Source organism: Nematolebias whitei, chromosome 21 (genome assembly GCF_014905685.2).
Source record: "Nematolebias whitei isolate Nwh7 chromosome 21, NemWhi1, whole genome shotgun sequence".
NCBI classification, from domain to species: Eukaryota; Metazoa; Chordata; class Actinopteri; order Cyprinodontiformes; family Rivulidae; genus Nematolebias; species Nematolebias whitei.
The window spans coordinates 7,563,851-7,590,587 of NC_056518.1; the positions used below are offsets into that span (position 1 = coordinate 7,563,851).

Sequence of the window (26,737 nt, forward strand, 5' to 3'; positions counted from 1 at the left end):
GTTGTTGTTGTTGTTGTTGTTGTTGTTGTTGTTGTTGTTGTTGTTGTAATATTTATGCTTTATGTCCTGATGCATGCTCAATAATCCAGGTAGATAAGTGAACAAGGTTGAGTCAGCTCCTCTGGACAGGTTCAAGTCTTGGATAAAAGATGGAGTTTCAACGAAGAAGAGCCCTGCAGAGGACCAGACTCAGCTTTGTTAGATTTGGTCTTTATGTGCTAAAACATGTGAGTGAACTAATGAGGATTATTTAGTATCATTTAACAACTATGGTGGCAAAACTGCTTGGATTATTGACGCTGACAGGTCAAAGCATTTGCTTCAAAATTGCAGCGGTTAGTTTATTAGTTGGCTTGAAAATAATCTGTGTACTACTGCTTGATGTGCAAATACGTAGGCTTTTTTTGTTAATTTTGAAGACATGCCGATTGAACATACATTATTAGTTTCATCATACCTCGTTTTAACCCTTTTTGTTTGCATTACATCACATGAAGCAGCATGCCTCCTCTTCTTGGTTTCTGCTTCTTCTCTGATGACACAGTCCAGACAGAAGTGGTTGAGCATCACATGCAGAATGCTGTGCTTTACAGAATCAGCTGACTCGACCGCAGTCATCCCTAAACCCATCTGCACCTCCACTGCAGGTTCAGAGGTGTATCAGTGGCACATGACCTTTGACCTTGACTCTGTTCCTCCTCTGTACTGATAACAAAAGACACATCGATCCCACCTCCATCGTGTTGTGCACAGGTTTGTCCTGACCCTGTTCCTCCTCCTCTCTGCTCTTCCTTTCAGCATTTCTCGCCAGCTGTAGGCGTGTGTCAGGGCACGATACAGATGCAGCTCAAACTTACTCCACACTCGTATGATTCAGCGTGTGCGTGTGTTTATATGAGTGTTTCTGCCTTTTAGGGCACTTTTGCTTGTTGCTGTTCACCTCCATGTGGATCTGTCATCACGTACTCGAAGCTCGGTGTCCTTCACTCAACAAGCTGTAACTAAAAGTACTTTTCAGCTCCAAGCGTGCGCATGACTCACTCAGATTTTCAGTAACACAAAACAAGGACGCTAACAGTGGTGTGTGCTGTCACTGCTTCGGTTATACCAAAGCAAGAATGGATCCTTTAAATGGGCTGATTTCTGTGTGTGTAAATGAATTTTCAAAGATGACGGCGCCGACACACACCAAACTACCTTCTCTTAAGCCACCGTTGTCATGGCCTCTCGTGCACAGGTAGAACGGTTATTTGGTTAGCATCTTAAATAGCACAATTACCGTATTTTCCAGCGGACATGTCGCTCCGCCCTATAAATCGCATCAGTCCATGTTTGTCTAATAAAGTAGAAAAATCCATAAATATGTCGCTTCGCCTTGTGCGTCGCATCTATTATGCGTCACCGCTGACGTGTCGCGTTTGTTACACGTCACCGTCGACAACCCGGAAATGTGGGCCGAACCCGGAAATGTGGACTGGTGTGCCGCCAAAAACCGATGGACTGCCAAATGTCGGCCACTGGAGCGTGCACTTATTTGTTTGCTTGAAATTATAGTAAATGTGTTTATCAGTGTAACATTTGCTTAATAAATGTACTTTAATGGTCAGATCAGCTTTATTTAAAAAATAGTTTCTCTGCCTCAGTGCTACATGAACGCGCAGAGGACGAGAAAAAGAAAGGAGGAACGTCTCGTTTCACCGAAATTTAACAAGAAAAGCACCTAAACAATTATTTATTTGCTCAAAATTTTAGCAAAGGTGTGTCTCAGTCTAACATTTGCTTAATAAATGCACTTTAATGGTCAAATCAGCTGCATTTTGCCGAGGTGGTGCAGCTTTTTTTTGACGGTTCCAAGCAGAGAGCAGAATGAAGGTGAGGAGTCTATGGCAGGCCGATTGTGTCATTAAAACCTGGTGAAGATTCTCAGTCATCCAGGACATGGTAAATTCAAAAAAGTTCAAGAAAAAAACAAAGTATAATAAATAAAGTCCAGTTGTTTTTGTCTTGAACTTTTTTGAATTTGTCATTATAGCCACATTTACGTATTACATGATACAACAGCATGCCATACACAATTACTACTCTGCTGCCATCAAGTGGTTGAAAATGGCACTGCTCTTTTTTTCAGTCAGAATGAATAAAAATGGTCATATCTCAAACAAAAATTGGTTTTTAAATATGGGAAAAAATCCATAAATATGTCTCTTTGGCCGATAAGTCGCAGGGCATGTAAATAATTAAAAAAACTGCGACTTATAGGCCGAAAAATACAGTATTATTATTATTATTATTATTATTATTATTATTATTATTGTTATTATTATTATTAATATTACCAATCTGCCTACACCACAGCTAATAGTAATAAAATTAAAATGGCAGGAATGAAGGAATGGGAGGCACACTTTGCTGCTTTACGTTTCTCATGATGACAATGCTTTTTATGGTGGGATATTTTGCCCCAGTTGTAAGGATGGTACTTTTCTGTGGCCCGGTTTTTGTCTGTTTCCCTCGTGCTCCCTCATTAGTGCCACCTGTGTCTCGTCCCAGCTGTTTGTTATCACGTCTCGTCTTGTCCCTGTATTTAAGCCGTCCTTTCTGTCTTGTTCTTCGTCGGGTCGTCTTCGTTGGGTCTCCTGAGTCTTTCCCTGAGTCTTCCTGGTTCCTCGAGTTCCCCGTGTCTCTCGTGTCTCCTGAGTTCCCCGTGCCTCCTTCCTATGTCCATGTAAGTTTTGCTGCCCCGTCAGCTTGTTTATTTTGTACTTTCGTTTTTCATTAAAAGCCTATTTTTGTATTTCTGCCGAGTTGAGTCCCTGTTCTGCACTCTGGGTTCGCTCCTGACACAATTCCTAACACCAGTTAATATTGAAAACATTTAAACAAACAATGTTGTATTTACCAGAAAAAAAAAAGATAAATGGTTAAATATCCTGATGCATGCTCAATAATCCAGGTAGAAAAATCCAACATCGTTAAGTCAGGTCCTCTGGAAGGTTTGTTTTTGTTGAAACGTTTCTTCTTTCATTCAAAAGACTGCATCAGTACAGTTTCAACAAAAAGAAACCGTCCAGAGGACCTGACTATGTTGGATAAATAGTTAAAGTTTTCACTTTCAGAGCCTTAAATATTTGATTTGTTAAACTGGACATGTGCAGTGCCTTCCATTTAACACGTTTCAAAGTGACATATCTGGTATTCACTGACTTGTAAAAGATTTTATGGAGTTACTAGACGTTCATCAAATGTGTTTTATGAACAAACGGTTATGAATGGAGAGTTGTGCCAAATTTGTCTGTTTAATGATTGACTGTGTGCTTAAAACAAATCTGAAGTTAATATGTTGCAAGCACTATTGAGTTTTGCTTGAGAACTGACTCATCTAATTTTATTTTCTGTACTTTGTGTTTTATCTCTTGCATGGGGGTTTTCTTACTGCTCAGTCAGGGGGTATGCAGTGACGCTCACGTACTGTATTGTGTTGATTTACTGACACAAACTGAGTTGTTTTAAACTGTAATATGGTTAAAGGTGAAGACTTCATCAGAATAATCACTAACGAATACAATGCTGGTCACCTTTTATGGTGCGTTGTAAAATGTCTACAGACAAAGAGAAGTGAAAGCTAACAGAGGAAAGGCTTCTTTCACTGTAAGGGTTATCTTCAGGCTACGAGGCTCTGCAGTAACGCACTTCCAAACTTCTTATCACTACATTTGAGTTCACTAATACTTTATTGTAAAAACAGGCGGCAGTCCTCCTGAACCATATCTGAGTTTTCAAACAGTTTGATATATAAAAGTAGGGAAAATCATCTGACATTTCCTCCTATGGAAGAAACTGGATTAGTTCCAAAGATGCTCCAACAGATGATGATTTATTATCCATCTTACTTGTTGCAACTTTCTTTACTCGTTATTCTTTAATCACTGATGGAGCTGACTGGGAACGAGTTAGTTTAGTCTTCAGACTTTACGAGATTGAGTCAGGTCCTCTGGACAGATTGAAACGTTTCGTCTTTTATCCAAAAGACTTCTTCAGTCTGACGCCCCAGCGGGTTCGAGAGCAACCTTGCTCTTGTTAACCTTGTTAGATTTATCCACCTGGATTAATTCAATTCAGTTTGATTCAGTTTATTTATATAACGACAAGTCAATACAGAAGTCATTTCAGGGCACTGAGCAGAAACATTCATATATATAAAAAGTAAGTTCATAACATTATTTATCTGAGGAGCAGACTGCTTTGAGTAACTGTCACAGTCTCTCATCCTGAGGAGGCACTTCCACAACAGTGGAAAAAAACCCTCCCTCATAAGGAAGAAACCTTTAACAGAACCAGCCTCAGGACAAGCCGACATCTGCTTCAACCGTCTGGGTTTAAGAGGACAGGAAGGAGGAACAGATACACAATGGCAGGTCGAGAATCACATGTTAAGATAGAAATAAATTCAAATGCAAACTATTCATATGTATTCATTTTAAGAAATTAGGTCAATTTATCCTCCAGTAGTCTATTGTAAACCTATGGCAACATAACAAGCCAACCTTAACTATAGGTTAAGGTTGGATTTAGGATTTATCAAAAAGGAAATTCTTAAGCCCAGTCTTAAAACTGGATGTGTCAACCTCACGGACAGAAACTGGAAGTTGGTTCCACAAGAGAGGAGCCTGATAACTGAATTCTATTCTGGATTTGACAGGGAGCCAATGGAGAGAAGCTAAAACTGGAGAGATATGATCTCTCCCACTAACTCCAGTTAACACTTTGGCAGCAGCCTTTTGGATCAACTGAAGACGTTTTAAAGAAGTATTTGGACACCCAGATAATAAACCAGCAGCACGGTGGCGCAACTGGTAGAGCTGCTGCCTCTCAGCGAGCAGGTCCCTGGTTCAAATCCCGGTCCGGGGGCCTTTCTGGGTGGAGTTTGCATGTTCTCTCCGTGCATGCGTGGGTTTTCTCCGGGTACTCCGGTTTCCTCCCACAGACCAAAAAACATGCATGTTAGGCTGATTGGTAACTCTAAATTGTCCCTAGGTGAGAGTGAGAGAGTGAATGGTTGTTTGTCTCGTTTGTCTCTATGTGGCCCTGTGATGGACTTGCGACCCGTCCAGGGTGTACCCCGCCCCTCGCACAGTGATTGCTGGACATGGGCACCAGCGACCCCCGTGACCCAAACTGGAATAAAAGGGTAAAGAAAATGGATGGATGGATGGATAATAAACCATTGCAATAGTCCAGTCTAGACGTGACAAATACATGAACCAGTTTTTCTGCATCATTTTTAGATAAGATGTTTCTAATTTTAGTGATATTACGCAGGTGGAAGAAGGCAGTTCTAGTAACATTTTTAATGTGGGGAAAAAAGACATGTCCTGATCAAAAAATAACATCAAGATTTTTAACATTAGAACTGGAGGACAGATTAATGCCATCTAAGGAGGGAGAAAGACTGAAAAATTAATTCCTACGATGCTCAGGTCCAAAAACCAAAACCTCAGTCTTGTCTGTGTTCAAAAGCAGAAAATTAAGGGTCATCCAGGTTTTTATGTCTTTAAGACATGCTTGTAGTCTAAGTAGCTGATTGAATTCATTGGATTTCATGGACAAATATAATTGTGTATCATCAGCATAACAATGAAAATGTATCCTATGCTGTTTAATAACATTACCTAAGGGAAGCATATACAAGGTAAAGAGTACTGGTCCAAGCACTAAACCCTGAGGAACTCCATGACTAACTTTGGTGTATGAAGAAGATTCTTCTTCTTTATTGAGCATGTATCAGGACGTTCTCCCTATGCATCGTCTTTAAAATTCTTGCTTGTGTTTTAATGATTGTAACTGCTGGACAAACATGATCTGTAGAATGATTTACACATTGTAGTTTGTACAGGTGTAGTTGCTTCTTTTTTTATTCAGTGTTTAATTTGCCAAACTGTTGTGCCAAGAATGTGTTTGGAGCTGATAGATGTATCCTGAAAGCTGCGGGTGGTAAGCCCTTTAATGTTTAATCAGTGGCCTGGTCGGGCCAGCTGCCCCACATGGCTGGAGTTTGGACTACATTGACTAATCATGTGGGTCACTGTGCTGCAGGATTTATGTTTTTCGCACGTTCAGGATGACCTGAATGGAAGGCTTTCTATCCTCATGCGTTGGTAAAATGTCAGTTTTCTGTTGGACGTTTCATCCTCCTACAAGTTGTTGGTGTGCCTGTTTGGTTCCAATGTGCTTGTCAAAAATGACTAACCATGTTGACCCTAGAAGAGAGGGCAAAACAAGGTTGAAGAGGTGTGAGGGGAAACAGACTTCATGTAGGAAGCACAGTGGGAGGAAGTGGAGGTGGAGGAAAAGACCGAGGCATTCTATAAAGGCAAGAGTTAAAGTTAGGACATCACGTGTGGATTCTTCAGGCACATTTGTATTTTTGTAGGTGTTTTCTGCATTAACTGGCTGATGCACTCTCCTCTCTCCCCCTTTCTCTACTTGTGATTGTTATCGGTTCTTACTCACCCTTTACTGCACCTTCGCCTCACTCAAGAGGGGACCTCCACTGCTCCCTCCTCCAATCCCTCCTGGTCCAGGAGTATTTTTGGAACTTAATGAAAAGAGAAATCTGAACTGCATACCCTTAAAAGGCATGTCTGGGTCAGCTGGGTGGAAACTTGTTATTAATGTCCTTCACATTTTCTATGAGTGGGTCATCTGTGATTATAAGGCTGTGTCTTTGCTGTTGTGCAGAGCGGAGGAATTCTTTGGGTTGGGGGGGACTCGCAGGGAAGGAGGGTGGGCTAGGAAATAAGCCTACATCTTCAGGAAGGGACTGGAGGGGAGGAGGGGGTGGGGGTCAGGGGCATATTTGGCATATTTCAGGAGCCATTCCAGTCTGGTTCAAGATGTATTATTCTCATCAAGCAACCACTTATTGATCTTGGCAGGACACCAAAGGCCAACATTGTCCCGTGTGACGTTGTTGTTGGTAGATGGTGCAGACGCACCACACAGAGATGGAGCACAGGGTAAAAAACAGGCAAACACGTGGAAAAACATACAAACACCGACATGCTGATGTAGTCATGTAACTCCCTCCAAGTCAACCTCTAACATCCACAAAAGGTCCCATGTTGAACCGAAGTCCTTCGCCCAGCACCGCGGTCTGGATGACTTCACAACATTTTAACAAGAGTTCTTCTGATGGGCCCGATTGACTGAAATCGTGATGATCCCAGTTTAGTGCTCGGCAGTGGTCCGGCTTGTTGTCAGGGTTCAGATGAACGTGTGCAGCTGTATTCATCAGCAGCACTTTTTGAAGCTGAGGATATTTACTACTAATAAATGGACTTGGATATCATAAGAAATGTATAAAGGTTGTAAATGTATTTTTACTTCTTCTTTTTTTAAATTGCTGCCTGTTTTTGCGATCATTTTATATTTTAGTGGAGTGGGGTTTGTTTCTCACGCGTTCGTTCTGCAGAAGCTGTCTGTCTGATGATACATGAGGCGCTTTATCCCTCGACTGCACCAAGGATTTCCACAGGCTCACACTCTCACTTGTCTGACCTGCTCTGGTCTGCAGGGCCACTCACAATAAAAGTCCAGATTATTTCCCTTGTGATCAGAAAATATACATGTTCTTGGAGAGAGAGGAACGTTCAAACTATCTTCACGGTTCTTCCTTTTCTTCTCTCCTTGTTTTGCTAATAGTTTTTTTTTTAATATTTTTCCTTTTGTGCTCTTTCTACATTTTAACATTTTGTTCTTTTTAGTGCTCTGGACAAATGATGCATGTTTAATATGCAATTTTGACGTCATATATCTTTTGGTACTGTTTTAATTAGGGATGCACTAGAGATGCACCGATCCGATACCAATATCGGTATCATTACAGATATCGAAAAAACATCTGGATCAGGTATCTGGCAGATCTATTCGCTCTATTCTATGCTTTGTGCTCTGAGTGACGCCACGCGCTAGCGAACTGACTGAACAAATTAAAGTTGTGTTGTTTTTACATGTTTGACTAATAAGCTTGTGAAGCTCTTGGTGTGTTTAAGTGTGCTGTTATGGTGCAGAGTTTTCAATAAATTTGTAATTTAGTACATTCGTGTCTGTGTTAAACAAAACATGTTTTAAGTAAATTCAGCACTGGGTTTGTAAGCTCAAACATCCGGGTAGACAACAAAAATGGCTAAATCATGTCATTTGGACCTGTTTCAGAAACGGGTCCAGATGACATGATTGAGCCATTTTTGTTAATTCAGCTCTCCAGAGAGGTATTAAACTGCAGATATCGGCATCGGATCGGAAGTGAAAAAAGTGGATCGATGCATCCCTAGGATGCACAATATTGGATTTTTGGCCGATATCCGATATGTTTAAACTTATTTGGCCAATAACCGATACCAATACAGATTTTTTTTCCTAGACCTACTTGCAGAGACTACATCACTTTCTCTGCTGTGAAATTAAAATACTACATTATTCTGCATGGTTTTTGTCAGTTTGGTCCGCTACCAAATGTAGTTGACAAACAGGGGGCTGAAAATGATGCAACACTTCAACTTGGATTATGTTTAATGTCAAATGTATTCATGACATTTACTCTCTCTAACACAACGACAACACTCGAACAGTGCAAATTTGTAAATGTTCACAAATCTAAACTCAATCTGATCACAAGTGACAAGTGAAAAGCGCATTAATAGTAGTGCATTACCGTAACAGATATACTTGACAGTTTCTTAAATTAAAAATGAACTTAAAACATAAGCCTTTCATATCGGTGAGTTATTTTGATGGAATGGCCGATGTCCGATATTTAACTTTATCGTTTATATCGGCCAATACCGATACCATGATGCAGATAATATCGTGCATCCCTAGTTTTAATAAACCTTAATCCAACTAAACTTATAAAATGTTTTCTGTTCTCCAGTTCCTTACTCTGCTTATTCGTCAGTTCACAGTTTTGGAGCATTTTGCTAACACTTGTCGACCCCAACTGTTAGGGTATTTTTAGACTTTCTCCTCTTTTCCAGCCACTTTTCTTCTTTATTTTTTGAGGCACTACATTTTGTGAAGGGCATTGTGGGGCTGGAGTTCCAAGTTTTCCCCTCCACGCCAGTGTTGCTTTTGGAGCACAATGCAGCTTTGGTCAGGGCCATAAAAATAGACTTGGTAAAGTGCAACTTTTACTTAAAGCCTCATTAAACCCTTTCATGCCAAAATATTGTGTAATACCCTGAGCAGTTGTTTAGCCACTCCCCAAACCCCAAATTTCTTGCAAATATAGCCTTAAATTGTATTTTAGGACATATCTGACACTTTAGAACTAATAATAAGGTGCCAGAACAAAATAAGACAAGTGTAACAGATCTATTAAAATGGAATGAAACCAGTTATTGCCTTTCAAACATTTGGTCTCGTAAATAAATGGTTGATAAGTGCCCGTAGTGGTTATGCCTTTTCAGAAGTTACTAAGTAATCAGTGAAGATTCTGGTGAAGGTTCTGAGTTGTGTACTGAATGGAGTTCAGGTGGAGTTCTGGTGGAGTTATAATTTCAGGAGGATTGTGGCCGAGTTGGAATTGGTCTGTATCATGGCGTGTGTTCCCACTTGGATTGAAGCCGTCACCACACATGACTCGATGCACGCCTCATCCGTTTCCCTTTGTGTTCTTCTAAGGAAAACCACAGTAAATGACGCTTTCACAGGAAAACCAATTGGTTCACATTTGATAAATGAACATTGTATTTCTGGTCTTATAGCTGAGTAAAGGTTTTAAGTGTTTGACTCGGTGTTGGTTTGTGGCAGGCTCTGCAGACTCATTCAAACACAGGAGCCTGACAGAAACCCCCTAACACTCCCAAGTCAATAGTGGCTCATTTGTGCACTCTGAACCAACGTGCAGATCATCAGGTGTGTTTTCTGATCCAACCTTCAGACAGCTCCGTATCTTTTTCAGTGCTCCTATCTTCTTTAACTCTGCTTCATCTGGAGGCAGAACTGTAGTAAGATTGTTTGCATCGTCTGAAGTTTCTTTAGGGAGGCCTGCGTCTAAAGTAGAAGAAAATACAGAAATCATTCAAACTGACATGCATTGTTTTAAATCCTTATCTTTATGCAGAAAATGTACTAGATCTTTCATGGTCTCCCTTTGTAGGTGTGGACTACATAGAAGAATGTGGTTAAATTACCGGTAGTGTTTTCTCTCCTGCCAGCCATTTGTATTTGCACCCGAAGCCATGCCAAGCATTGAAACACAATTTTCCTTAAAAGGAAACAGTGGCAGCCTATCAATTCTGCTCTGCCAGTCAAGGAACAACACACTCCTGTACAGTCAGGGTCCAGCTGGCTAATACAGCTGAAGCAAGTGTTTGGTAACTGAACCAGCAGTCACCATGAATCAAGTATGTATTTACTTTTTTAATGCAGTAAGTTTGTTCAATATATGTAAAGTCAAAAACACTGTTTAATAAAAACAAAGGTTGAGAGTCCGTCCATCCATCCATCCATCCATCCATTATCTTTTACCCGCTTCTTCCATTTTGTGTCACGGGGGTCACTGGTGCCATGTCCAGCAATCACTGTGCGAGGGGCGGGGTACACCCTGGACAGGTCTCCAGTCCATCACAGGGACACATAGAGACAAACGAGACAAACAACCATTCTCACTCACACCTAGAGACAATTTAGTTACCAATCAGCCTAACATGCATGTTTTGATTTGTGGGAGGAAACCCGAGCACCCGGAGGAAATCCATGCAGCACAGAGAGAACATGCAAACTCCACCCAGAAAGGCCCCAGGACCGGGATTTGAACCAGGGACCTGCTCGCTGAGAGGCAGCAGCTCTACCAGTTGTGCCACCGTGCTGCCAGTTGAGAGTCCATCATAGGTTATTTAAGATGGCCCAAATTCCCAGAAACTGTACAACCCAAGTGACTAAATAAAGGTTGAACAAATGACTAATCTACCGTATTTTCTGCCGTATAAGTCGCATCAGTCCAAATATGTCTAATAAAGTGGGAAAAAAAAACATAAATAAGTCACATCTATTATGCGTCACCGCTGACGCGTAACAAACACGACGCGTCAGCGGTGACGCGTCGTGTTTGTTACGCGTCAGCGGTGACAATCCAGAAATGTGGGCCGTTGTTGTGCCCAAAATCCATTGGCTGCCATGGGAGCATGCACAGGAGGACTTTAACAAGAATTTAACAAGATTAACACTTAAAAACAATTATTTGTTTGCTCCACATTATAGTAAAGGTGTGTCTCAGTAGAACTTTTACTTAATAAATGCACTTTAATGATCAAATCAGCTGCGTTTCGCTGGGGAGGTGCAGCAAAATGAAGCTGATTTGACGGTTGCTCCAGTCATAATCCTGGAGCTGGACAAGGTGGCAGCTATGGCAAGCTGATTGTGTCAATAGCCACTTTTACTTATTACGTGACACGATAGCATACCATACTACTCTGGTGCCATCTAACGGCTGAAAATGGTAGTGTTCAATATTTTCTGTCAGAATGAATGAAAACGGTCATATCTCAGCCAAAACTGGTTTATAAATATGTGAAAAGATAAGTCGCTTCGGTGTACAAGTTGCGGGGTATGCAAATTATGAAAAAATCTGCGACTTATAGGCCGAAAAATATGGTACATGGTTTTTTTTGGTTTTTTTTCAAGCAATCCAGTTTAAATAGATTATAATTTGTTCATATTTCTGATAAAAATGTCAGGATGGTCGGAGAATGGATTTCTCTATTGTATTCCTACTGTATCATGCACAATCATTATTTTACCACTTAAAAAGCGAGAGGTTGTTCTGATTCGTTGCTGAATTTGAACGTCATGAAAAGCATTCGTTCTCACTTTTTGCTTTCAAAAATGTTTTTTAGTTCAGGTAGAACTAATGCTAGCTGCAAGCATCTATGCTAACCTTTCATTTCTAGGGGTTGTCATTATTAACTCTCAAAACGCTCGGAAATCTCCCAAACCTGCTACTAAAGAATTTCTTGATTGGTCCGATCCACAAAGCTTGCAGACCGGCATCATATGATTTTACAAATCTAGCTGCTTTGCAAACTATCTGAATGAACACTCTTAATGAGCTGAAACCTTTTTTCTGACAGGAATAAGACGTGTTCTCTTGTGCATTTCATTTATTGGAAACCTTCCCATATTTAGTTTAGATTCTGGGATGTTCCTGTAATGTCGGTGCTCCTTGATTGATCCTGTAAACAGACTTTGTCTTTGTAATGATCAGTCGTGTGTGAAGGCCTCAGCTGAGGGCTCATCAGATATTAGAGCTGGTTCTTCAGGTTCACCGTGAGGTTTAAGAAGCGAACGGCTCTCCGTCGGACAGCTAATTGGCTTGTAGGAAAAAAACAATGCTTTTCTGTTGGAATGTGAAAAGCAGGATGAGGAATGTTGTCTACACTTTTCAGTGGCATCAAATGAAACTTCAACCACTTGTTTTGTACTTTTGCTTGTTCCCTCGTCTCTTCTGTACTTCTGTCTGATGCCTTCTTGATTCCTGTCTCTCCCCATCCCTGTCCTTTGTTTATCTCTCCATTCTCTTCCCAGTTCGGTCTCGTTTTGCTTTTCCTTTTCTTCTGCTTGGCATCCTGTTCACTGTGTTTGATTTGGGCATTCCTTCCCCCATAGCAGACAAAACAACCATGAACCTCTCTGAACTGCAACCCCCAGTGCACGCTAATGTACACACACACACACACACACACACACACACACACACACATTCATTCATACATGCACACACTCACTCCACTCTGCTAATCGCACACAGGAAATGGGCTCCCATGCAAACGAGGCCCGTCTGGCCACTGGAACCCAGGATGGGGTTTCAGACCTTCAAATGTTCTCCATTGAAAGAAAATGAACCCGAGTTCTTTCGTCTTTTCATCCTTTCTTGTTTGTTCTTTCTTTCGTTTAGCATGTGTCATCTGTCCAACCATTTGTTTTGCTCTGCGTTCTTCTTAAGTGTGTATTTTGTTGGGAATCCTTTGGGCTTTTGTGGCAAATTGGACTTGTTTTTTATTTACTCTTCATGCTTTAATAAAGCATTTGGTACAAATTTGGCAGAAAAAGACTGAAACGGACTTTACAAAGATATATAGTAAACTATTCATGCTGAGAAGTAAGTTGAGTCCTGTGGTTTGTTTTAGTTACAATGTCTGTGCATGTTGGGACAAAAAAGTACTAAATGATGAATAAAAAACATCGTGTGATGAAATCACTGCAGTTTGTAAGAAATGGTCCTGTCACCTGTTGATGCTTTACTAAGACAGATAGTTTCTTTGTTCGATTCAAAGCAGGAAAAGCACCATGTTAGTAACATCTGAGTTGAATCAAGATTTAATTGGCACAGGATGTCTTTTTTTCTTTAATTTTGTTCAATTCAAAACCTTAAATATTGATTGCCCACCGACATGAAAGGCAGGTAATTGTCATTCTGTGTATGTGTGTTAGCTAAATATCATGAACCATTGGACAGATTTTTTCCAATAGGTGAGACTTAAAGACTTTATGCTAGAGAGCCAAATATGGCCCTTATCATATAATCTGGCCCTCCAAGATCATAATTTAAAAGTACTTACTTCTCATTTTACTTAAAAACTAACCATACCTTATTTAGTGCAGATTTCTCAGGACGGTTCCTGTTGAGGAACCTGCCATCAAGAAAAGACGTGATGTATCTTTCTGGAGTTGATGTATTGACTAAAACTGGCTCTTGGTTTGAAGCCATTTTTAATTTTGGCCCCATTCTGTAACTGAGTTTGACACCCCTGCAGGATGCAGACTGGTCACAAAAATAAAACATGGCAGCTCCCATGAACCGTATGCTGCTAGCTTCAATTCCAGACAGCGCGGACAAGGAGAGACATTTTGTTTAATATTATAATACATGTTGGCCGTGCACTATATTTACATCTGACTGTCTTTTTAGCTCAGCAAAATAGAAGATGCCCGACTCGGCTAACTGACCTTAGCAAACACAAAAATGGAGTAAAGCTAAACTTTGGTGTGGTAGTAGTTGAGAGTCACCCACAACTGATGTTTAAAGAGCACTACCAAACAATAAATATACTAATAAATAATAAGGGTCTTTGTTTAATGTTTTGCCGTGCAAAGGTTGTGGGTGATATTTTATTCTGTCAATTATGTTGAAGAAACCCAAACAGGACTCCAGTCAGCCATCAGGTGAAAAGGAGGAACCCAGACCCAGACCAGTGGTCATTCCATATGTTGAGGGAGTATCAGAGAAACTGAGACGTTTATTTTCTAAACACAACGTCCCAGTGGCTTTTAAACCCCAAAATACATTAAAGACTGGTTCATCCCAAAGATCCAGTCCCCCGGCACAAACAGAGTAATATTGTGTATGCTGTTCAGTGTCAGGAGGGTGATCAGTCTTACATCGGGGAAACTAAACAGTCACTGGCCAAAACAACACAGAAGATCAACATCATCAGGCCAGGACTCTGCGGTCTACACTCATCTCCAGGCCAGCGGTCACTCTTTCAGGGATGAAGATGTTCACCGATGGTTTGAGAGAGGAGTAAAGGAGGCCATCTTTGTGAAGAGAAATCGTCCATCATTAAACAGGGGTGGAAGCCTCCGTGTTCAACTGTCCCCCTCTTACAATATTGTTAGTATCACTCAGCCCTCTGTGAATAGTAAACAGCCATCAGAGTGCTAACAACGATGGTCCTCCTTGATCATGTGAACAGCTAGTTCTGGATGTCAACAACAAACTGTTAGATCCTCTATGAGAAGGTACTATTTATAAGACTGAGCTGAATACAGCTCCTCAGAATGTTTCGACAAGTTTAAAAAATATATTTTTTTTGAATCCGACCAGAGGATTTAAGTTTGTTAGATAGTCTTATGTTGTTAAGATGAATGCGTGTGACAACGTGGATTTCTGAAATGCATTCAAAGTTAAACATTCAAAAGATCTCCCTGGGGTGCATACAGATATAAATATAAAGCGAGTTTAAGTGCAAAAACAAAGTTAGTGTGGGTAAACTGGTTACTAGAGTTGACCACCAATAGTTACAGAGGCTGTTTATTCTGCTGACTGAAATAATGAACTCCACTGACACGCTGTGTGTTTGTAAAAGTGATGGATGAGAGAAAAGAGGCAGCTGTTTTCAGTTTTGTTTGGTTACACGTTGGCTAACTGTCTGAAAGGAAAAACTCAGACCCTAGCCCCCCTCTCCCCATGTGAACACACACAGATGCAGGCATACATGTTTTTTGGTCATTCTGTTATTTGGCGTCTCCCGGATCGTAAAGAATGTGTCCACCCTAATTTGTAAAATCGCATGTACTCACAGTTTGTAAGTGATTGCGCTCACCACACACTTTTCACACTCGGCAGAATTATATGCTTGGAAGGCTTGTCATATCGCATGAGAATGTAGAATGACTCATGAGAAGCTGTGGTGATGAACACGGTGGAGCTGAATCCACAGCACCTGAGCTGCAGAGCTGTTTCCGTTCTGTGAAATGTGCAGGAACAAAAAGTTCAGACAGACAGCACCAGCTCTAACACTGCTGCACCATGTCCATCAGTAGGAACATGATCAGTGTTTTCAAGTCCATCACTTGTCACTGCCTTCTTGTTTAGTTTAGCCCATTTAGTTTCCTCTCTTAGCAATCAGGAAAAAACTAATATGGAGTTTGGCCAATGTATTGACACTTTTTCTACAGTCCTGTTACACAAATGCATGATGTGAAAGCCACGACTCCATCTTTATTTGTCATGCTTGCTGGATGTTTACTCTATGTTGAAGTCTAGCTTGATTTTTAGTACCGTATTTTTTGGCCTATACGTCGCGTTTTTTTGCATAATTTGCATGCCCTGCGACTTATACACCGAAGCGACGCATTTGTTCCCCCCCCCCCATATTTATAAACCATTTTTTGGCTGAGATATGACCGTTTTCATTCATTCTGACTGACAATATTGAACACTACCATTTTCATCCGCTAGATGGCACTAGAGTTGTAGGGGTGGGCGATATGGCTCAAATATAATATTGTGCTATTTCAGAGCATTCTGGCGATAACAATAAATTTCATGATAAACAAAAAATTATTAGTTATTGATTTGACAAATTTAACTTAACATGTTGCTTTGCAGTTTTATTTAAAAACTAAAATAAGGGTTAATTTTACTGAAATTACTTTATTTAGTAAAGTATTCAGTCTCAAAGTATAAAAATAAAAAATAAAAATGATCCTTCTGTTATTTAGATTGAAAAAGTCTGCACAAAATATAGATAAACAAAATCCACCACAAAAACTAAAATGCAGCTGCAGTTTCCCAAAATAACTAAATAAATTTAAGCTTTTTAGCTAGCTAGTATTGCACGCAACTAATTAACGTTATGCCAGGACAGGTGGAGGGGGGGTGCGCAGTTCGTTTTGGTCGTTCGGCGCACTTGGTTCTGTTAATTGGGCGAGGTGCTTAACGTATTACCTCATGAAATTAGCATATCATATCATTTATTTGCCCAGGCAAGCTTTTTTTCTGATATTATCATGAACGATATGATATAGCCCAGCCCTATTGAGTTGTATGGCATGCCGTTGTGCCATGTAATTGGTAAAAGTGGCTATTAATGACAAAATCGGCTTGCCGTAGCCTGCCACCGTCGTCTAACTCACCTAGAGCAACTGTCAAATCGGCTTCATTTCACTGCGCCGCCCTGGAGAAATGCAGCTGATTTGACCATCAAAGTGCATTTATTAAGGAAAAGTTAGACTGAAATACACCTTTAATATAATTTTGAGCAAACAAACAATTGTTTTTAAGTCTTAATCTTGTTAAATTCTTGTTAAAGTCCTCCTGTGCACGCTCCCGCGGCCGCCATTTGGCAGCCAATCAATTTTTGGCACAACACCGGCCCACATTTCTGGGTTCAGCCCACATATCGGGGTTCAGCCCACATATCGGGGTTCAGCCCACATTTCCGGGTTCAGCCCACATTTCCGGGTTCAGCCCACATTTCCGGGTGGTCAGCGGTGACGCATAATAGATGCAATGTATTTAGGGATTTTTCCACTTCGTTAGACATATTTGAACTGATGCGACTTATAGGGTGGTGCTACGTTTACGGTGGATAATACTGTAGTTAATGTTCATACTTCATGCACAGTTCTACCTGAGGGTCCAGTTGGGGCTCACAGAACTCTTCCCCCCAGTCTGTTGCAGTCCCTTATTTTTTCTTCTACCTCCCTCCATTTCCCTCTCTCCTCCTTTAAATTCAGTCCAGACTGCAGTCTTAAATCTGGGCCTAACCAAATATATGGCATGCTACTGTAGTGGAGTGCTCCAAGTCTGGATAATTTTCTCTTTGCATGTGTGTGTGTGTTTGCAAATGTTTTAGGAGCAGATGAGGGCTTCCAGGATGATGATCATGATTAAGATAATGGAGTGTGTGCATAAAAGTGCCTCCCCGGAGAACTGAATAGGGCCTTCTGTTGTCCGGGCCAAACATCGCTTGTCTGCTCATGCATGAGTCCATTGCAGAGCCTCTGAATGTGTCCCATATCTGAGCAGTTAGCTCATTCCTAGCCTGTTAGCTTGACTGTGAACAATCTCTTCTACAGTGACTGCATTGTTGGTCCTGCTGCAGCCTCCAGGTCCTGACAAATTCCCAAGATGACATTCATGAAAAATAGTGTGAGTTTGGGTCTTGATATTATGATGACCCATCTTCTCTTTCACTAACCTCATGCCCTGTTTGTGTGTTATAACCACAGGAGTTTGTGGAGGAGCTTCACCTTTTTATATATTGGTTTATTCCATCCATCACTGCTTTTAGGCTTTAAAGCCTTTTTCAGAAGACAGTTCTGCAAAATGGCCACACAGTCCAGTCCATGTTTATGCTACCTCTGGCAGTTCGTAAGTCACCGATAGAGCTGCTCCCTTCCCGTGCACAAATGAGCTTTCAGAATACAGCAAGCAGTGTGGAATCAAAAGAGGCGTGAGAAAAAATGAACTCGGCTGCTCTGACGTGTTGCTGCGCTCAAGCTGCTGATGAGAGCAACAGGATTTGTCTAAGGACTCTTGCCCCATATTACTTTGCACAGATCGAAGTGCGTCCAGTCCATCTGGTTGCAATCACTTCGACTGTTGTGGTTATTCGCTTGGTGTAATTCTCTTTTTTAGTATTTTCAGTTTGAAAATAACCTGACTTGTCACGGTTGTATCTGCGCTCCTGTGTACTTTTTGCCAGCCTCTCTAAAAGCACCCCACCCTTCACTGTGCGGGTTAAGTTTGTATTTATTTCCTCCTCTGGAAGGAGGAAATAAAAGTAGTGAAAGGATCCGAAATGAGTCTGGCTATGGTGTTTTGACTTAAATCCCACGACTGGGTGGTCGCTGAAAGTGTCAGTCATCACTTCATCACATTATTCTAATCAGTTGGAGCCGTAAAGCTGGCCCACCTTTTCAAGTGTCAACTGTTACGGGTCTGTTATGACCTCGCTCGGAGGTAAAGAGGCTCTACAGAAGTAGGATGTCTCAATGTGTCTTCTGAATGGACCGAGGTGGTGAGAAGACCTGTCAGTACTGGTCTGAGTCGTCCTCTGAAAGAGACTTAAATGGTAGGTTAACCTTTTCTTCTTTTCATTATTTTTCTCATGTTGCTGCTGTCTACTCTTTCCCTCCCTTCCTCTTCCCCCCTCCTTTCCATCCATTCCTTGCCCCCGCCACTCTTTATGACTTTGTTTCCTTTTAGGCCCACAAATGCCGGCGCCACATTTCCTTCCGGGTAGCCTGTAGTTGTGCTGGAGTGACACACCTTTGGTCACTGTAACTCAGGAATCTGTCCTCATATTCAGAAGCATGCACACGTTTCTTTGGGACAGCTGATGTGTGAGTGATAGGTTTAAGGCCAGGTTAGTCAGCAGAGGACATGTCACTGTTGGACCCATGTCTCTTTGGATAATTTATTTTATAGATGTTTTGCAACTAAAGGCACATCTTACATGTATTTATTCTTTAAATCAGCAGTGCCATGTATTTTAAAATCTTTAACTGCATCACCACACAGCACTCTTTCTTTCTCATACTCCAACATCATATTTATCTCCTGTAGCCACTGTTACTCCCCAGTGATCCTCTTGGTTTCCGCCATTACACCATTCCTGCTGCAGTAACTCACAAAGGCAGCTACCTGCTCTGCATTCTTTGACCCCCCCCCCCCCCACACACACACACACACACACACACACACACACACACATTTGATTTTTCTTGTCAGTCAGTCTCCAGCTGTTTCACAGATGAACATAAAACTTTTCTGCAGTTTCTGTTCACACATGTAGTCGCAGCAGGAGGTTGTTCTGCTTAAGATGCACACCACAAAGTGATGGGGGATGGTGGGATTATTGGTGTACAGGAGGCAGGCCATGACGTAATGACTAAAGGATATAGTTTCACCACATTTGACAGATCTTGCCATGTTTGCACATCGTCTCTATAGACATCTTGGGGATTTGGTGGTAAATGCTCACAGGAAAAATAATGCAAGGACTGTGCATATTTGTGTTTTTATATGCGTCTCATTTAGGAGCTCTATGCAGCATGCAGAACTGCAGTGCATGTGTAGAAATGGCTCCTGTCTTTCAGTGCTAATCTTGGTTTATTACATTTGGCTCTTTATTGCAGCTAACCTTTTACTTGCTTTACTGCTCCTACTGCACTTCTCTTCACCGTCTTGCTCATCAGAAAGCCACTGAGCTCTTTATTCAGCCGCAGCAGGCTTCTAATGCCAAGGCTCAAGTGAATGAAACTGTGCCAAGCTCTCCGTGCCTGTGTGTCCTGTGTTAGGATGGGAATGCAGTGAATGAGCGTGATGTCAGGCAGCCAGGCAGAAGGTTGAGTTCTGAGAGCTACTGATGGAGTTTGAATGAACTCTGTGTTTATGGGTTCGCCTTGTAAGCCCTGTGAAACGCCTAATCAATCATTGCCAGAAAGTTTGGTGATCAACTAGTGCGTCTTTTAAAGAAAAAGATGCATTAATGCAAGGAAAATGGGATGAAGGTCGGAGGAAGGGAACTGAAGGAATCTGTCAGCAGAAGATGCAGGATGATAATTAGAGGTCACACAAGTTTGAGATGAGACCAAAATTAATGGAGAAAGTGGTGAAAGGACGAGTAGTGATGATAGATTTGTCTTAACTTTTTCAAGTGGGAATGACTCAATTTTATCTGTTATCTGTGAGAAGTACATAGTCATTTACTACATCACTTAATGGACGTGTTTGGTTTTAAGTGTGTTTTATTTATTTTTTGAATATTTCTTCACCAAGCTACATGGGAAATGAACATTATGAACTTGGGATGCACAATATTATCTGCATGGTATCGGTATCGGTCGATATTAGCATTAAAGTTAAATATCGAACGTTGGCAATTCCATCAAAATAACTCACCGATATAAAAAAAACGTTGTTTTTGTTTGACAACCCAGTGACAATGATGCCTGCAGCGCCAGCACAACGTGATTACGCCACTCACGCGTACTCCCAGACTCTCATCGAGGTGGCAGCTTCTGCTTTTTCCTCCCCCGTTTTTCCTTCTTCCTGCTCTGCTCTCTGTGTGTCTGAAGCGCCTGGGTCTCATCTCCCGAACATAAATTAAGAAGATTATGGATTTGGTATCGTGGGCGTTCAACTCTATTGATCAGATTTTTTCATCAAAGCGACAAGTTCCTGGAGAACCGGCGTGTCCAGCTGAGACTCATGCTGTGGGGTACGTCATGGATTCGTGGGGAGTGTGGCAGATGATGTGTCTCTCAGTCCTGTCTCAGGAGGATGTTGAAGACGTTTATATATTTGGAGTTATGATAGCAGGGACTCTGCTTTTTGGCATCGGCGGGGCTCTCTTTTATCGACTTTTGAAGCAGACGGCGGCAGCAGTTTCCACCATGGTAAAGCTTCCGAGTCAGTGTGAAGGTCTGGTCCACGCTGTGGGAACTTTGAATCGTCTGGTATACGAGCTTAACCATAAGGTGGAGGCGATTGAGAATCGCAGGCCACCTGCGGCTTCTGGGACTTGTCAGCGTGGTGGGTTCGACCTTGAAGGAGACTCATAGCATGGATCAGTGGAATGGAATCCCACAATTAGGTATTTTCGGAACCAGAACGCCCAGATGGACTCAAGGCTGAAGAAAAAAGTAATCTGTCTGCCTGAAGAAAAAACAAGAATCAACTTATCTGAATCAGTTTCCCGACGGCCTCGGAGACAGTCCGACTATCAATTTCTCCTGGGACATGAGTACCCAAGGACAAAAGCTTCATCTACACACCCCCCCCCCCCCCCCCCAGAACTTCCTGTCCCAGCTTATCAGAATCGCTGGCTGAAACAACATCTTCAAAAACTGTGGCTGATCTGAAAAAAACGCTCATGGACAAATCTCAACACCTTGATGTCAAACGCAAATGTAATCATGTTTTAATTGAGCTGCTGGTAGAGGTTTTTTTGATGTCTCAAATCGTGTCCTGATAGACAAGATGTGAAAGATCTTTTTTTGTAATACCACTATCTACCCTCATGTTTCTACCCCTTTTCCTGTCTAAGATTATCTGATGAGGATAAAATGGCTGCGCTTTCTATAGTTGCAGCTTCGTGCACTCCGCCCATCTTTCGGACAACTGTACGTACATATTCGCGTTGTACCTCGGTGCAATTCCAATAAAGTTTATTCTGATTCTGATCACGGCGGAGAGGAATAAGTCAAAATGTCGACATTGTGCAAGTTTTTTTGTTGTTATTGAGGATGTCTGATTCTGAAGATTTATGGAGTACATTGAATCTCGCTACATTGTCTCCAGTTGGAGATATTTTTCCTATGTAGCCTTACCTGAGTTACAAGCCGTCATCATTTCCAACGTCAGTTTTACCACAGACATTTAGATGTCAAGTGTTAGCCCCATTAGCATGATTAGTTTTACTGCACAATGGATAGACAAAAACTTTGATCTTAAAAAGGCTGTCCTTCATGCACAGGAGTGCAGAGGATCCCACACTGCAGCTCGGAACCTGGAACAAGCCTCCACATGTGAGACAGCATCACAGGTGACTGATGCTAATAAATAACATTCAACACTTTTCATTTAATATAAGTCAAAGTCATATGGCTGTTACTGAATATATGTCGCCAGCTTTTACAGCTGTTGCACAATTTTTGTAGTAAATAAGCCTAAATAAGAGGGCTATGTTCTGACAAAGGAAAGTATATTAAAAATATTGGTATTGATGTCGGTTATCGGCCAAATAAGTTTTAACATATCGGCATATCGGCCAAAAATCCAATATTGTGCGTCCCTATTGTGAACATTGCAGAAGTGATTGTTCTTGTTATAAACTTTTTCACACAGTATATGGATTTTCAGACTGATTTTTGTAGCACTCTGAACTGTACATAGCCACCTTTTGCTCTTTATTTCGAGACACCGTCTATTATGGTACTTTCGGGTCAAATAAGACTTAATGTATCTAAATCAGCGTAAAGGTCTGAAATGACAGTGTTGGCAAGCTGTTAGAATACTTTTTCTTGTTTTCATTACCGCAGTTCTTGCTTAACGTTTGACTGTAGGCCTCTCCTCATTCTTTCTCACCCTGACTCATGCTTATTCACACAGACCCATGGTACTTCAGTGTTGAATCTAACAAGTATCATCATGTCGTGGTGTTTTCATGTTCTATTATCGATGTGAAATAGCGACACACACACATTCCTTCGTGGGCAGCTCATTGTCAGACACAGCTTCACATATCTGTGAGTGTTCATTGGGTCGTTTAAGGATTTTTTTTCAGCTGACGTCTGCTAGAGAGTGTTTGAACAGCTGTGAAGTAGAGTTTAGGTAAGGTGGATGGTGTTCGTCCTGACCACTGAAGCTTTTTTTTTAACCAAAGGTCAGAGTTTCTTGAGTTGGTTTAATCAGACTAGGACTGTTAAAGCTATGTCTTTTATTCCCATATGTTTGTATTTCTCCCTCATCAGTTGATAGTGATTTGATCAAAATAAGAACCTTTTATCAAACACTGTGGCCCCTGTTGAAGTTTAACCTCCCATTATTTTTGCCCTACCTAACAATGGACACTGAGGTGATCTTAACAAAGATTTAAAGAAAATGTTCAGAGTAATATGAAAACAAAAGGATAGAATTACACTTGAATCTCATTGGCAGCTAATAATATGTGATTCTGTCCTCAGTTTATCCATTAAAACTGCTTCTCATGCTTTTTGTCCGATGTGTCTCCAAAAAGACATGGCCTCATTACCTTATTCCTTCAGCCATTGTGCCAAAGCACATCTAAACAAATATGTATATGCACACTCAAAAAAGTCTTCTAACCATCTTGAAGACTTTTGCAGATGACTTCTGCTTCCCTGCCAGAGGAATTGCCAATACAAATCTGTATTGTAACAGGTTTTTATTATTTAGTTATATTGAGGATTTTCTTTAAAATAACTGTTGTCATAAGTGAAGGAATAATATGGCATTGTGGGTTTGGCTTGTCTTATTGCAACAATATGTTATTCCCTATTCTGAATTTTTTTCATCCGTTCTTTAAGAAGATTTGTTGTGACTATGAATTAGGTTTGAAGACTGAGTAACGAGCAGAAGATGATGGATGGATGGACAGACGTATGGATGGTTGGATGGTAGACGTTAAACATATTGAGGCCCAACACTCATGATTCCACTGATCTTAATCAAAGTCAATAAATTGAGTGGTATTCGGGTACCAAAAAATTGGTTAACATATTGATGTGTATCCAGTGTTTCCCCTAACATTATCCAAGGAGGGCGCCCCACCCAGTCAACAGAACCAAGCGCCCTGCCTACCAAAATGTCCTTCACTCAATACCCCTCCATCAACAGTTGCGGGCACTGACTTAGCGCTAAGCTAGCGGCATGCAATACAGACACACTAGCTAAAAAGCTACAAGCGTAGTGCTCCATTTCTCTCATGCATCCTCCCACCGTCAACAAAAATCCCCGAATAGATGAGCGTATGTGCACCCTTCCAGGGCAAGAGACCCAGGGGAAACAATGGTATCAAATGCTCATCTGCCATGAAAATTGACTGTTTGGTATTTTTACAACATTGTGTTCTAGTTTGCACACATATCCCATCTTAACAAAGAAATACTATGCCTCACTTTGCTGGTGAAGATTGCCTCAATTTGTCCTCTCGAATTGGGGCAGGATCGTCATTGCGCAACTGCTCAAAACGTCTGCAATGTTCGTTTCTATTCAAGGCAATCACAATGCATCATTGGGCAAATAAGTGAAATAAAGCGACAAAACCTTTGCCCCCTTCTGCCACTGTTTCCAAAAATGCAATGGCCGAGTCGCACCTAGGCTGAGTATGTACCAAAAACTGTGCTGGAAGCAGGTGAGGCCATCCAATAGAAATGAATATTTTGAATACAAACCTAGCCCCTCAGCCACGCTCCCCTCCTTCCTGCTTCTCCAGAAGGTGGGCGGGCGGGAGAGGAGAGACGTTTAGCACAAGTAAACACGGAAGATCTATGAAGAGCATCTTAGCAGCAGAGCAAAATGAAAAACAATGGCTGTTCTTTCGGAGATGGTTTGGATTAAAATTGTCAGAGGGGTGGGGACAGAAAAATGATGTCTGTAGATAATGCTGAAAACAGTCCCGATGAAAAGTCAGAACTATTAATCTTTTTCACCATTTAAAACAGAGGAGTGGCGTATGAGCATGGGTGCAGCTGTGGATGAGAGACTGCAACGAAGCCCAGATTCAACTTGTCTGCTGGATTCCTTAGATAGAGAACTTTACTAATTGGCTTTTATGTATGTGAATGTTCCTGTAAAGTGCCCTGAGACAACTTTGTTGTGATTTGGTGCTATATAAATAAACTGAATTGAATTGAATTGAATTGCAGCTGCAGGTCTGACAGACCTCAGCTTCCTTCCCTGAAACAAACCATGGGTCAGAACTCATTTGGCCGTGCTGTGCCTTTTGAGAGGAACAGAGAGGTGGCACCACAACATTAATAAATCAGCAGCTTATCATATTGGTAAAGACACAGTTCTTAGCGGGTAACAAGACGGCTAACGCTTTAGCCGTCTTGGCATGTTATGTCTGTCCGGTCGTATCCTTCTGTCTTGTCTTGTCCTGTCAGTCTGTCCGTCTGTCTCTAACTATATCTAACTATATCTATATCTAACTATCTCTATCTATCTCTATAATAATAATAATCATTTTATTTAAAAAGCGCCTTTCAGAACACCCAAGGACACGTTACAGTAAGAAACATATCAGAAAGATTGTGTAAAAACAAACAACAAGCACAGTGCAAAGATCAACAGGAATAAATTGAAATATAAAATACTTAAAGAATATAAAATACATAAAGAATATAAAATACATAAAGAATATAAAATACATACAGCAAAGTTAAGGATAAGCGAGTCTAAAGAGATGTGTTTTCAGAGCAGTCTTGAATATAGAAAGAGAGGTGGTGTTTCTTAAGTCAGGGGGTAGAGAGTTCCAGAGATGAGGGGCAGAGCAGGTGAAGGCCCTGCTCCCCATGGTGGAGAGGCGGGCAGAGGGTACATGGAGGTGTAGTGAAGAGGAGGATCTGAGAGAGCGAGAGGGGATGGAAATGTGTAGGAGGTCAGATAGGTAAGGAGGGGCAAGGTTGTGGATAGCTTTGAAAGTGAGAAGAAGAATTTTGAAGACGATGCGTGATTTAACCAGGAGCCAGTGGAGCTGCTGCAGGACGAGTGATGTGGTTATAAGAGGAGGTTTGAGTGATGACATGGGCAGCTGAGTTCTGGACCAATTGCAGCTTCTGGAGAGATTTGTTGGGGAGACCATAAGGAAGGGAGTTGCAGTAGTCAATCCGAGAAGTCACAAGACTGTGAACAAGGATGGCTGTGGAGCGGGGTGTGAGAGAAGGGCAGAGATGGTTAATATTTCGGAGATGGAAATAGGCAGACCGAGTAACATTGTTGATGTGTGAAGTGAAGGAGAGAATGGTGTCGAGGATGACACCACAACTCTTGACCTGAGGTGAGGGGGATAGCAGAGAGTTGTTAAGGGGGATGAGAAGATGTTCTGATTTTGAAAGAGTTTTTGGTACAGACAAGAATGATTTCAGTTTTGTCACTGTTTAGTTGTAGGAAATTGTTAGAAAACCAATGATTTAACTCATTGAGACAGTCTGTGAGGATGGAGGGTGGGTGGGTGGAATTTGGTTTTGTTGACAAGTAGAGCTGTGTCATCAGCATAACAGTGGAAAATGGACACCACATTTGCAGAAGATGTGACCTAGAGGAAGGAGGTAAATGATGAAGAGGAGGGGTCCGAGGACAGAGCCTTGTGGGACACTTGTGGAGATGGGGGAAGACTGGGAATGAAAGGATTTAAGCTGAATGAATTGAGTGCGGTCAGAGAGATAAAATTTGAACCAGTCTAATGGAATACCTGAGATCTATCTATCCATCTCTATCTATCTCTATGTATCTATCTCTATGTATCTACATATACGCATCTATCTATCTGTCTGTCGGTCGGGGTCTGTAGGTCTGTCGGTCGGTCGGTCGGTCCGTCCGTCCGTCCGTCCGTCCGTCTGTCTCTTTATCTTTCTATATATCTATCTCTGTCTCTGTCTCTTTATCTTTCTATATCTATATATCTATCTCTATCTGTCT

At 41.4% G+C, this 26,737-nt stretch overlaps 1 protein-coding gene across 2 annotated transcripts in view; it reads left to right on the forward strand.

Moving 5' to 3' along the window:
• The window catches only part of luzp1 (leucine zipper protein 1), a 57,237-nt gene that overhangs the window by 3,058 nt on the left and 27,442 nt on the right, over positions 1-26,737 (forward strand). The gene's annotated exons all lie outside the window — the stretch shown is intronic.